The sequence below is a fragment of the Furipterus horrens genome, unplaced genomic scaffold (assembly GCF_987537825.1).
Source record: "Furipterus horrens unplaced genomic scaffold, mFurHor1.1.pri manual_scaffold_1, whole genome shotgun sequence".
NCBI classification, from domain to species: Eukaryota; Metazoa; Chordata; class Mammalia; order Chiroptera; family Furipteridae; genus Furipterus; species Furipterus horrens.
The window spans coordinates 108,473,973-108,488,398 of record NW_028327171.1 but is presented as its reverse complement, the minus strand read 5'-3'; the positions used below and the strand labels follow the sequence as shown (position 1 = coordinate 108,488,398).

The 14,426-nt window shown below is 43.3% G+C and overlaps 1 protein-coding gene across 5 annotated transcripts in view; it reads right to left on the bottom strand.

Moving 5' to 3' along the window:
- KALRN (kalirin RhoGEF kinase) overlaps positions 1-14,426 on the bottom strand; it is a 684,790-nt gene that overhangs the window by 318,926 nt on the left and 351,438 nt on the right. The gene's annotated exons all lie outside the window — the stretch shown is intronic.

Sequence of the window (14,426 nt, the reverse complement as noted above, 5' to 3'; positions counted from 1 at the left end):
CCTTCTGAGTCCTCAGGACCTCCACTTTCAATAAGAAAACAACATGTCCTTCCCATTGTCTTTCCTTAGGAGGTTGAGTGAAGAGACTCACCCATTGGAGCATTTCCTCAGAGCAGAGATGCTGTGGAAGATCAAAGTCCCCCATACAGGGCCCTCAACGGAAAGGGGAGAATCTGAATCGCTGGGACTGGACCAGGAGACAGGGAAGAGCCATGAGGTTCAGGCTCACATCCCATCATTCACCTTGTTATCTGGAGCTCTTGAATATTCCTGACTTTCACAGGCCGAGAGCTATCTTCCATGACCACAGACTGTACCCATAATTCTCAGTTGTGAAAGCCTTAGCCAGAACTCTGAGTAATTCAGTCCAACCCCTGCCCCCCGACCCCTCAACACTACAAAGGGAAAATAAAGCAATGGGGTTATGCGAATGGTGACACAATGAGTAGAAACAAGCTGGATAAAATTGCATCTGGGAAGGCTGGGCATAACTGGTCAATACTTGCTGCTAAGCAGGTCATTGTGAGCAGGAGCAGGGCTTCCCTGCCCTCTCTGGCTAGGAGGGCATGCAAGGGAAGTGGTCAGAATGGTCTACATACAAAGCATCATATTGTTTCCACTTCCATTTCCAAAATCTACTTCTGACCCCAAAGCCTCACTGATCCACCCTTATATAAACATCAGAACAAGGCTCGCTAAATCACTAGATTTAGCTTTATCTTTATAATATGGAAAGTTTCCCCAGCTAATCCTGCTATGCGTGGGAATCTGGCCATCTAACAGCATAAGAAGTTCAGGCCTTGAAGAGTTCAGTTGAACTGAGACTGGTCAGCACATTCTGTCCCCTGGGAAACACCCTGTATAGGGCAATATCATCAATCTTTTCTAAATCTTTAGTTGCTCTTTTCTGAGCATGTTCCAGACATGATCTCACCCACTGTCACTATATCCCCCGAATAATAATGATAATAATTTACATTTGTTCTGTGCTCTAGACTTAAAGTGCTTTTAAGTATATTATCTTATTGGATGCCTACTTCAGTTATGATGGAATAAATATTTTTCCCATTTTACAGATGTAGAAACACGGTTTGGTGAGTTCAGGCGATCTGTGCACACAGCAAGAGGAGCGCTGGGCCTCCTACCCAGGTGTTCCAATCCCTGTATCCTTCTCACTGGATTTTACTACCTCCCTTAAGGAAGAAGGGAGGAAGAATCTGTAACTCCTGTTTTGTTGATGGGGAGATTGTGGCACTAACTGTTGAAGGGGACTTTATGTGAGGCATGGGGACAATCTAGTATATTACTCTGTGTCAAGGTCATCTGGTACCACACCATCTGCCCACCTGAAGCCATGATGGAATATAATTTCTTGGCAAAAACCTCAAACCTCTCTAACTTTATAAACTTGTAAAACTTTTACCAGTGACAGCCATGATGGGTGGGTCAAACCAAGGTTTGCATCCAAATAACCCTCTAATATTTAGCTGCATTTTTAAAGCAAATGAGACTGACCTTGTGAATTTCAAGACACCAAAGAGTCCATAATTTTAGGCAGAATCTAAGTATCATGAAGAATAAAACTGAAATATGTCAATCACATGGATTTGGAGTTCCCTTTTTAGCTTTACTCAATGCCCCAGGCCCTCGCTGGTATTTTCAAGTTCGAGGCATGCGATGGACTGAATTCTACCAGAGATACTTCAATCCATACATGGCATCGTTGAGACTCAGTATATTTTATTAAATAGCTCACAGTGTGAAACACCATGGAGATATGTAATTACAGCTGAAATTGCCAGTACTTGGTATTGTCGGCTCCTATACAGCTGCATTAGTCTCCACTGAACCCCAAAGGACAGTGCCCGCCTTGCGTATCCCAAGGTGAATAAATGTATCCATCCTGATGAATCTTGGAGGACGTGCCTGGTATTGCAGGAGGCCACAAGAGCTCAGCTCCCTCTGCCCTGAACCTAGCTTCATTTTCAGGTGGAATAAATCAAACGCAATGCTTTGTTCCTGTCAGAATTTGGCAGTGGCTTTTCTCCTGTTAAAAATTTATTCCAAACAAATTGGTTCATGAAAATGCCTCCAGTTGCTCTTTGGCAGAGAAAAAAAGACATGATCTGCTTGGTGGGTTGTTCTTGCTGGTGATGTGTGCTTGTTTTTCAGTTTGCATAATCAACAGCCTAAAGCCCTTTCACTCAGGGCTGTTAAGTGCTGATTCCTGGTACTCGTCACCCACCCCAGCCACCCTATCTACCACAAATTCTCAAAAGCCCTTACCCTTCAGACCAGACACCCCGAATTTGTTCCATCACCCCGAATGCCACAGCAAGAGAGCACCTGCCTCAAGGAGCTCCTCGGGATTCTGGAAAACACTACCCCCCTGAAAAACCATACTTGGACCAGGGCTACATGCTGCACCCTGGAACGTGACCAGAGCCCCTATTTCAGGAAAGGATCTTCCAGGAGAAGATGGGGCAGACATGAAGGAAAAAGAGGAGGAGGAGGAGGAGAGAAAGCAGAAGGAAGAAAGAAGAGGAGGGAAGAGGCTACAGAAGTTACTGTTTAGAAGCACTCACCACCACCACCATCACCACCATCACCACCGCCGCCACCACCATCACTACTACCACCACCACTGTCACCGCCAACATCACTGCATCCCACCTGAGCCAGTTTTAGGAGCCCAGAAGGTCCTTGCAGCCCTCTAATACACATGCACCTACAATGGGGACCTGGAAAGGCTTGGGAGGACACTTATATCTGCCATTTTCTGAAGCTTTCTCTTGGGAAAAGATCCTGAATGCTTGGCTTAAACACAGCCCTCTGTTTTCAATGATTATTTTGCTGCTTCTTACTCACTTATAATTGTACCTTCTTTTAATAGCCTATAATTATAAGTTACTAGAATCTGGAAAAGAGTAAGAAGTCTTAATATTAAAGACTTCACAAGCAAAGAAAAATAACATTGTAGATATATCTCTATTTCCAGGTATATCATTAAAAAGCTGGTGAACAATATATATATATATATATACACACATAGAGAAATATTCACGAAGATAAACACCAAAGTATTGTCAACAGTTATACAGACAACTGAGTAAGTGAGTTGTTTTTGGTCTATTTTGTTCATCTGCACTTCTATATAGAAAATGTGTACTTTTATAATTAAAAGTTTAAAAACAAAAACAAAACTTCATTTGGAAAAAATGAAAATGGGGGGTGGTGGTGAAGAAGCTCAGTTTTCCCCATTACTCTGGAATACAAGCGTGGGCTCGGGGTCGGACTGCCTGGGTTCATATCTTCCTTTCTTCACTTGAATGATCCTCTCTAGGCCTAACTTTCCATCTGAAAAGTGTGGATAATATTAAAACCTGCTCTACAGAGTTATTTCAAGGATTAAACGAGATGTGTCTTATAAAGATATGTATAAATAAATGGCAGTTATTATTACTTATTCTTATATTTTTCTTTAGGGCACAGGTTTAAAACCTTGCAAATACTTTTCAAAATATTTTTATCCTGGAGACAAACTTTCATTGTGGAACTCACACATGTTGCCCCTGTATGCCAGTCTATCACATGCTCCCTCCTACTCTCAGCTTAGATGGCAGCAAGCACACTCCTCACACCCCTGAGGCCATCCTGCTTCCACTGTGTCACAGAAATGAAAGAGCGAGAAGGGACAGGAAGCCGATTCGGTTTCTCTTAATCTGGGCAGGCTGACCTGTGTTGAAACTAATTATTGGAAGACATGGTAATACATGGTTTGCTTTCAGAATCAATACTGGGCGGATGAGAAAGCTTTCCTCTAGAATAGCTTTCCCTGTTCCCTTTCTAAACCATGTCACTGCCCTCTGAGAGCGACTTTGTTCTTCCCATCTGTATGTCATTGTCACTGTGCAAGGTGTGTGGTTAGGTGGTTGGTACCCCCTAAAGAGGCCCATTGAGTCAGAGAATCCTTTAGAAGGTAGCGTGCTCTCACTTGGTGCCCAGACTCTCTCCTTCCTTCTCCTTTTCCTGGGGCCCCATATCAGGCTCAGCTCCAGTTCAGTTACAGAAATCAAATGGAATCACAAATCTAATTAACAGACTGGTTCCTCCATATTGGGTCCCATAGGCATCCAATCCAGCCTTGCCCCAGTGCCCAGGTTTGATTACTAGACTTTTTGATTACTGTCCCTAAGAGCCAGCACTTCCCTAACTGGTGCCCCAGCAACCCAGCCTCTGATTTGCAGCCCAGTGGCTGGAGCCCTGTTATCTGTTAAGAGCCTTTCCAATGCAAACTGCCTACCTTCTCCCTTGAATCTCTGAACACGTTGGTTCCTGGATGCCCAGGGCTGAGTACACGCTATCCGCTCATCCCCCAGGTAGGACAAACCATTACTCCATTGCCTTTGTTTGGTTCTGACTGGTCAGACTGAATGACTACCTCTTCCATAATGCTTACCTTTGGGCCAAGCTTGTCAGTACCTGTAGCTGACCTGTCCCCTTGGCACATGACTCATCTCAAAGGACAGGCCTACTCTTTCTAACATGTAAACAGACCACACCACATTGGCTCTTGAGAGATGACAGCTTGGTACTTGATAACCGAGCCTGGAAGGGAGTGAGGCTTAGATGTACTCTAACACCACTAACTCCACGGTCACCACTGCTGTCGCCACCATTCTTCAGCTCCATCTGGCACTTTCCATATGTTATCTCTAATCCCCATACCACTCTTCAGAATAGTTGTTACTATCTTCATTTTAGAGTGGACTTTGAAGCCCAGGGATATTAAGTGATTGTCACAAGGGCCAAAGCCAATAAAAGCAAAGAACAGACTGACTGTAAATGCTGCGCTTTTCTTCACTAGGCCGTATGTCCCAATAGATGGGAAATCAGAACTGAGAGGAATATCTCAAATAGGTTTGTGGAGCTATTAAGGGGGGTGTGTATTTTGGAATTTAGGAAGTTTACTTAAGATAGCCTGACCTCAGCAAAAGGTAAAAGGAAAGAGACAAAATGAATGTTCTGGGCTGGGCCAAGTATAATCTACCATTTTGTGCTAGAAAATGGAAATGAAGACTCAGGCAAGATATTGGCTAAGTTAATTGTTAAATAGGCCAAGCTCCAGCAGAGAACAGAGCCAGGTGTCACCAACTGTCGGTAGATATATTTCAGATAAGCCAGAGGACAGGTAGAGGAAGATGGTAGAGAAAGATAAAGAGCAGTCATAGCATTCCCAGAGGCATGGGGTCACATAGATCTTTTGGATTATAAGGCTGTCACAAAGGATCATGAAAGTGACGCTCGAGTTCACCAAGGGAAATCTTAAACAGAAGGAAGGAAAGTGTCATGTAGCTGTCTGAGGGAATGCCCAGATCCACACATAGGGAGAGGACTAGAAACTGGTTCAGGGTGGAACTGAAGTCCCCCACCAGGCCTCATCACAGAGGTATCCAGAGTTCTTATGAATCAAGTGACTACGGCAAGGTGACTGAGAACCTAAGTCCTGGAGCCAAACGATTGGGGTTTGAACCCCGATGTGGCACTTATATTCTGCCAACTTGTGCTATTTAATAGTTATTTAACGTTTTTGCCTCAGATTCCTTACCTGTAAATGAGAATTAGAAATATCTAACTCATGGGATGTTATGAGAATTGGCTTAACATGAGAACAGAAAGTACCCAGTAACTGTTATTGCTGTTGTTAATATCATCATTGCTGTTGTTATTGGGGTCTCTTCAGCAGGGAGAAGGAAAAAAGTCTATTAACGAATATGACATATTGAATAAAAAGTATGACTAAATGAGTTGTCTTGGACTTCGAATCAATATACTGAACATAAAATCAATATGCTTCTTTTGTTTAATTTACTTTTTTTTGTTTTGTTGTTACCTTTAAGATCTCTTTTAAAAGGGCCAATCTTATTTACCTTAACAAAGGAGAATTTTTGAAAGGGAAAAAGAACTTCACCACATTTCAGCTAACACAGGGAGAGGATTAAACCTCCCCTGAGAGTCTGCCACAGTGTGATGGTCACTATCCTGGCTGGAAAAACATGGAAACTTAGTGGGGCTGGGAGAGTGGACAGAGTAAGGAATACTATGCCGTCCTTTGTCAAAATTGGTTTCCTATGGCTTCATCTGAAATAATTATTTAGTTTTTTTAAATTAAAAAATACAAAAGTCCAGAGAACTCACTCAAAATTTGACTCAAAGATGCTTCTTCCCACGTGCCGGACCCGGGGCTGGGGCTGTCGGCTGCCTAGGCTGACCAGTGCAGTGCAGTCTCACTAATCTGGTCTAGTAGGATGACTCTCAGTCAGGTTCTGGATTATACAATCCTGGGGCTTGTGTTCTTATGAATATTCATCTCTCTTTTGTTTATTGTTTTTAGAGCTGAAAGGGACCATAGAGATCCTCTGGCCTGATATACTCCCAACAAAGGAATCTCCACTCTACTGTTCATTCCTTTATTTTTCTTTTTTCTTATTTATTTATTTTGAGAGAGAGGGGAAAGGAGAAATAGAGGTAGAGAAACATCACTGTGTGGTTGCCTCTTACTCGCGCCCCCAACTGGGACCTGACGTGCAACCTAGTCATGTGCCCTGACTGGGAATCGAACCAGAGACACTTAGCTCGCAGGCCAACGCTCAATCCACTGAGCCACAGCAGCCAGGGCCTCCTTTATTTTTCAAACACCAATTACACATTAGACTCATCATGCTAGGCACTGGGATAAAAAGACTAACAGAAATAAGTTCCTGCTCTAAGGAAGGTAACAGTCCAGCTGGGTGGTGAGGCTAGCATAACACTGATGACATTGTATGATAATTACTGCCATGATAGGGATGTAATCTAGAAAAGTGGCATTCAGTACAAACCACACAAGCCACTGAAGGCTTCCTGGAAGAGGTGATACTTGAGATGAATGTTTAAAAATGAATAGAAGTCGGTCAGGAGTGGTCTGAGTTAAACAGGTGGGAAGGATGAAAGATGAGATGCATTGACACTGGTGAGCATGGCATGCTCAGGTAAACTCTGGGACCACAGCACTGTGGATGGGGTAGAGGGGACAAAGGAGAGATAAAGATAAAGCCAGAGAAAGCGACTGCCAGAAAATAAAAGGCATATAATATCAAGAGTTTGAACTTTACCCAGATGGGAAGCCATCTGTGGGTTCCATAACCAACATGATGAGAAATGCATTTTAGGAAAACCAGTCTTGGAGCAGTGTGTAATGACTGGAACCAGGGAAAACAGCAGGCTGTTGGTCTTCAAAAAGTCCAGTTCATATCCGAAAAGTGTCCGTTAGATTTAGCAACAAAAACGTTCAAGTGGAGACTTTGGAAAGATTAACCTCAGGTAGCCAGAGGAAACGGAAGCCCAGCAGCAGGGGTCAAAGGCATCTAGGGGGTGAGGAAGTAGAAGCACACATACAGATTCTTAAGAATCTTGGCTATGAAGGGAAGGAGAAACAAGAGGGTGGAGTGCGAAAAAGTTAGTCTTGGTTTCTTTTTATTTATTTGTTTTTAAGATGGAAAAGACTTGTGGATATTTATATTCTAAGGAAAAAGGGTTGCCTCTACTGGAAAACCTCTTGTGATAAGAAGCACACTATAATTGCAAGACATTTCATTCTAGTTTTAGGCATAAAAAAGAAAATGTGGGTTGAAGTGATACCTAAAATAAGCTAAAATTGGCTTCACTATACCTTCCACCCTTACCTCTTCTACAAGAAGCCTTCAACTATCAAACCCACTCCCCTGCCTTCCATTAAAAAAATTATTTACTCAAAACTGAACATATCCAGTTACTTCATCTTCACTATCCTGGCTACCTAAAAATCACAGCATAGTTTTTCAATATCCTTTTGAAGATATATTTTCCAGAATTAGGCACAATATTCCATATGCAATCTAAACAGCCAGTGAATAGAGAAATTCTCATCCCTTTGGTTTATAGTTTATATTTTAATTTATCTCATCACTCAGAAGACTTTAATATTCCTTCTTGTTCTAAGAGTGAAGTCTAAATCCTTTCATCTGAAGGTCAAGGTTATTGAGTTTAGACAATCTGTACTCTTTCAGGCTTTCCTACAGTGATTTGCTCTCCATCATGTAGAACCCTTTGCTCTCGTCAACTTATTAATGCTCTATTTACAGTGTCACAAAACGCACAGGAGAAGCCAGGAAATTTGAGGACTTTCATCACCATCGTAGTTTTCCTTGAGCCAGAAAATCACACGATAGCATTTTCCATGTCCTCCATCTGACAGGCAGACTGTGGTCCTCTCCAGTAACAACCATGGCTTCTTCTTTGCTCTCCTTTAATCTGTTATTTCTCCACATAGTTTACTATCCTTAGGTTTGTAGATCTCACAGAGGTGTGGGTCTTTCTGATATACCCTCACCCCTCCTATTAGAAAGAATCTTTTAAACAAAAGATACTATTCTATTGCCACCTTCTATTGATGAGCTCAATATCCTGAAGTATCAGGAGTATTTATATTCTTGTGTTAAAGTACCTTACTTGTGACACATGCCTTTTGTTGATATATAGATGAAAGGGCCTATAAATATTGTTTGCAAAGTATATTCTTGCTATTTTTTTTTAAACCTAAGGTGATGATCTAGCGGAATTTACTTCACAGAGCGCTCCTTTCTAAGTCACCTGTGTAGTGCATCACATAGCTGGTTTCGGCTTTACGGAGATAATTTCTTAATTTCACTTCATAATTCCCTTAAATCCTTCCAGATAAGATCAACAAGGTTTTCTACCACTCTCCCCGATCTTTACAAGATGAACTCCACCCCTTGTCAGAAGCTCATTATTCAGGTTCTGTAGGATTTAGTTCAGAAAACTTGTTAAAATACCATCTACACAGGCAGTCACTTGCTTATGAAAGCCTCCCTTCATCACTGCCATTGTGTGAAACAAGAGATAAAAACACCTCCGGTGCCTTCAAATCTTTTAGTTCGCTACCCAGAGCTTTAAAGTCACAAGGAACGCAGCCCCAAATTCTTGTGAGAGTGCCATTTGTTTCGCACAGGAAGCAGCAAAAGTGGGGGGACAATTCATGGTCTTGATAAAAGGTTCCCGGCAGGCTCTCTATCACATCTTGGATATTGGCTCTGGCCCCCTCTCAGTTTTCCACATTAAGTGTATACAAAGTGACCTCCAAACCTTTGGTTCAGAATTCTCAGGACATGAAATACCTTCCTTCTTCCTGAGAGTGTCACAAATCCCCCTCAGTAGCTCACACCAACAACGTCTCCCTGGTGCCTGGAGGGAACATCCTGTATCCACCCTTATGGGAAGAGTGCTGTGCGAGATCCAAAGGCTAAGACTGTCCTTCATTTCTCTGCTGTTTCACATTCTTCCACTTGCCCACTTTATGACATTAATTTCTCTGCATTTTCCTGGCTTTCTTCTTCACGATTTTTTCATCTTTCTTAAGAACCTTTCAGCATCTCTAAGAAGCTGGAGTGTGAAAAAGCATCTATTTAGGCTCTTTTCCTTCTGCTTGCACTTGCAGCTGCTATAATTGGTTTTAGGCATGAAAAGAAAAATGTAACTTATTCCAAAGGTCACCGCACTACCCCCGAGGCAGGTGCCGTCATTGGACCGCCAAATGTTTCTCTTCCATTTGTGCCTACTTTGACCTCAAGACAGAACGAGAAAAACTTAAACTGTATTCTATTCAAGTTGGAGGAAAAAAGCAAAGGCCAGATAGAGAAATAACTAACCAAAGGTAATTGAATGAAGTACTCACTTGTGACTATGTTTTTTTATTTCTTAAACATTTTTCTTTAAATGGTCTGCTTTTTCAAAAATGTTACTCTAATGCTACTTAATATGCTTAGTTTCTTAAATGTGATTTGGTGCTTTGAGACATTAGATTATATATATTGGAATGTAAAGGCTTGATAATTTTTGACTAAGTTAGCTTACAGAAAGTCTGGCACTTCAGATAATGAGATTATAAATCAGACCACTAACAGAGAACGCACAGCTGCTACCTAAACCATAGGAACTTCAGTACTCTTCTGCTAAGTAATAGCAAATCTCTCAGGATAAAGTAACAGTACTGTATCCCATTCTACCTCCTGAGCAGATATAGACATACCTGTCCCCTGACAGCTATGTTGTAACAAGCAGCAACTTCATCTTATACTTGTTTATACTCCTGATGACACCTAACATGCCAAAAATATATAAATATAGAAATATAGTGAGTATCTTTTAAAATCTCATTTACTCTGTGGCCCGCATCATTTGATGAGCTTATAGGCAACTTGAGTCAAGTAGCTATCAGAACCAGGAGGGGTTCTTGCTAGTGACCAGGTCTTCTACTGGAGCACAGACAATTTCAGTAGCTTGGACCTGTAGGTACAGACCCCTGGTGCATCCCCCGGCCTGGGACCCTCACCACCCGCCTGTCAGGACCTTCCTTCGTCAAGCTAGCAGGACTGGCTCCTTTACTCCTTCCCCTCAGCCCCCATGTGGGCTGTTCAGAGAGCGCCATCTGCAGGATGAAGTGAGGACTCATAAATACTTCATTCGTTTCCTTCAAATGATAGTTGAAGTCTGTTTAAAATGTGTTCAAGAGCTAATAAACACAAACTTTAAAGTTTAATGAGAGATAATGGATTGCTACATTATGTCTTCACAGCTATCATTTATATTTATTTTAATAACTGCCATAAATGCCCTTGGTGAGAATCATGGTGCCCCCACTATGCCGAGAGTGGAGACGTTTTGTGCAGGGGCTTCACGCCGCCTCTTGCTCACTCCCTGTGTGTCGCCATCTCTGCTTGAGGGCTGGCACTGCGGAGGGCAAATTTCCAGGAGCCGACACACAAGTCAACAGCTCTCTTCCTGCTTTGATTCAAGTCAATTTTTAAAACCTGAATATAGAGAATGGCAGCTCAGAATTCCCTTCTCACATCATCCTCAGGTCAAATAATCATGAAATCATAAAACTGAAAGTGGATCCTTCACTAAATCATGACCCTTTATAGAACTGCTGACAAGCAACGCCCCAGCCTCCTACTTCACAGCATGTGTGGCAACCTTCCTGACCGTAGCTCATAACCAGTACCCCAAAACAACAAGAAAGAGTTTGTACACTTTCGCTTAGTGTGAATGATCTCTGACTAACTCAAAAATGATCCAATTCCTGATTAAATCCACTCCTCTCCTGGCAGTGGCCCTCGCCTGAGAACATAAGCGAGAAATAAAGAGAGTGCCCTTTCCTGCCAGGATCGCCCCCTTTCCCACCACCTGAGCATGATGATCACATTGCACAGAACAAGGCAGGGCTGAGGGAGGCAGCCACAGGCAGCCATCGGCCTTTGCCGTGGTCAGAGTTGGTTGTCTCAGTGGCCTACCAACTCCAGGATGGTGAGCAGCTCCACTGCCCATTCCCTGCCCCCAAGTGGGAATGAGGAAACAAAATAGTACTGATTTCTAGATTACACGACCCACCCATCCTGAGGCCTGTTTACAGCGTGACATGGCGACTCTGTGGCCCCTTGCTTAGCTGTTCCCTTTGAGTTTAGGTGTTTCACATCTGGTGTTCCCTTTTCCAGAGGAAACATTCCTCCTAAAAGCAGAGCTTCTTGGAAGGTAGAACTCTCTTTTTTCTCACAAAGATAACTGTCATACCAGAAAGCAGAGGCAGGGAGAAGTGGACCATATCAAGACATTACTCATTGTAATGTATGTCAAACAGGATGGCCACACCAGCATCCCCACTCCCATTCCTGCTCTTTGTCCTGCACTTTCCATGAGCAAACTGGCACTCAGGAATGAGTTTCATGCCCAGTTCCTACACCTCAAAAAGGAGGGACAGTATGGAGTTAGGTAAGAACATGACTTGAGTCAGACAGAGCTGGGTTTGAATCCCAGCAGAAGCACCACCAAGCCAGATGACTTGAGCACACTGAATAACTTCCTGAGCCTTAGTGTTCTCTCTTATAAAACAAGACTAATACTAGTCACTCAGGATTGGTGGGATATTAAATACATAATGGAAACATAAGCTTTAAAAAATATGTCCATTCTTTCTTTAGTGTCAGTTTAAATCCATATGTGTCTGGTACTAAATGAAAGGCATTGTCCCACGTGAAAAGCTTATCAGGCATAGTGAGAAAGTAGAGGAGCAATTGGGAGAAACGGGGTTAAAGTTGAGGTGGCTGCCAAGCCTGCTTGGTTGAAAAAACACACAAAATGACAGCTCCCTCGTGAGCCTGTAACCAGGGCTGGCATTGCCTCTGAGGCTGCAGCAGGAAGACAGCAGGAGGGATGGGCTGGGTCAGGGCTATGGGTGGCTCTAGGGATGGCCACCCTAAGTGAGGTGGGGCTGAGCCACAGGACAGCCAAAAGGCAAGAGCATCAAAGCAACGGCATGGCTGTATTCCAACACATCAGCCCACGTACCATAGCCCCACTCTCGCAGACAGAGTCCAAATGGCCCTCTCCCACCCTCTGCACCCTAACAGCCTGGAGGGGCACCCGGAATGCCTGGCTGCCCCGATATTTTGGGTCTGTGCTACATCTTGTCCACCAAAGGCACAGTGGGCCTGTGTCTATACCCTGCTGGCACAGTCCAGCTCATTCTGCAGAAGGTCCTTGTGTAGCTATGAGGCTTCTTTTTGTTGTGGTGGTGGTGGTGGTTGTGGTAAAATATACATAATACAAAACTTGTTCAGTTCAGTGGCATTAGGTAGATTCACATCATTGTACAGCCATCACCACCATCCATTTCCAGAGCTCTTCATCTTGCAAAACTGAAAGTCTGTATCCATTAAATAATAGCTCCCCATCCCCTCCTCCCTTAGTCCTCTCCCATCCTTTGCCCTCTAACAGCCTGGAGAGGCATCCAGAAGGCAACCACCATTCTACTTTCTGTTTCAATGAATTTGACTACTTCACATATGTGGACTCACAATATTTGTCCTTTTGTGACTGACTCATTTCATATAGCACACTGACTTCAAGGTTCATCTATGTTGTAGATCCTTCTTTAAGGCTGAATAATATTCCATTGTATGTATGTCTATACCACATTTGGTTTATCCAGTTATCCATCTGTGACACTAGGGTTGCTTCCATCTTTTGGCTATTGTGAATAATGCTGCTATGAACATGGGTGTACAGATACCTTTTCACATCCCACCTTTTAATTCTTTCGGGTATATACCCAGAAGTGGGATTGTTGAATCATATGATAATTCTATATTTAGTTTTTTTGAGGAACCACCACACAGTTTTCCATAGTGGCTGCACCATTTTATATTTTCACCAATAGTGCACAGATACCATCTGAGGCTTTATTCCACAGGTTGGGTCTAATCTACCTGCACTCACCAGGTTCAAGTCACTGCTGACCCAATCTTTCTGGCCCCTGCCAGCCCTCTCACTTTTCATCATAAACTTGCAGGTCCCTAGGGATGTGGTATGCCCCCCCCACTACTTTCCCATACAATGGCAGTTTCCTTTTTTTCTTGGCAGCCCCTCTCCCTTTGCACCCACAACTCATATTTGCCTGGGGCTGGCAGCCTCCCTGGGCGAGGGATGGGCTTTGCACAATGCCAAACAGGAAGCCCATACTGAGTGCCCACATGTGTGATCAGAGCCAGTCCTAGTTAAAGTTGTGGTGTGGAAATCCAGCTTGGTCATCCTCACTACTCCAGGAGCACCCACCCCTCTTCCTTCCCAGATTCCCTTCCCAGCTATCCCTTCCCTCCCTCATTCATAAGAGTCTTATTTCCCTCTACAACTGATCACACCTGATGACATAACTGGGCAGCAGTATTTCATCTTGAAGGTGAAGATTTTGAGGATCCAGTTGGAATTCTCCCGAGGAAATGAAAGTAAAATCGTGGGGATAGAGGCTCAGAACAGAAACCCTCCTATATCACACCACCATTAAGACAAATATTTAAGGCCTCTCATACAGGCTCTTCGTGCAAATTAGAAAACAGTGCCCTATTGGGCACAGGTAGGCATCTCAGCTAAAAGGCTGAATATTGTGCAAATTACAGACTAAATGTTGTGCCACTGATGCAAAGGCACTTTCTCTGGAAACATTCAGCCCTGTTGGTACATGGCTTGGTGACCAGGTGTGATTTCTTCCTCCAGACCCTGGAAAGTGCACAGATTTGTGAGCAGAGTGGCCACTATTTTTAGCTCCCACTCGACTGCAGTGAAAACCATAGGGGTGGCTTTGGGCTGTTGATGGTCCTGATGTCATTCCCTCCTGCCATCACCACCTTGTGGATGAGGCATTTACAGATCATGCAAGCAGAATGATTTTCTTTGAAGACCATAAAATGAGCGTCTATTTACCACTCACCTAGTGATACAAGAATGTAAAAGGTCTCCTTGCGTTAGGCAGAAAGGCAGCCCAGAAGCCTGGGCTA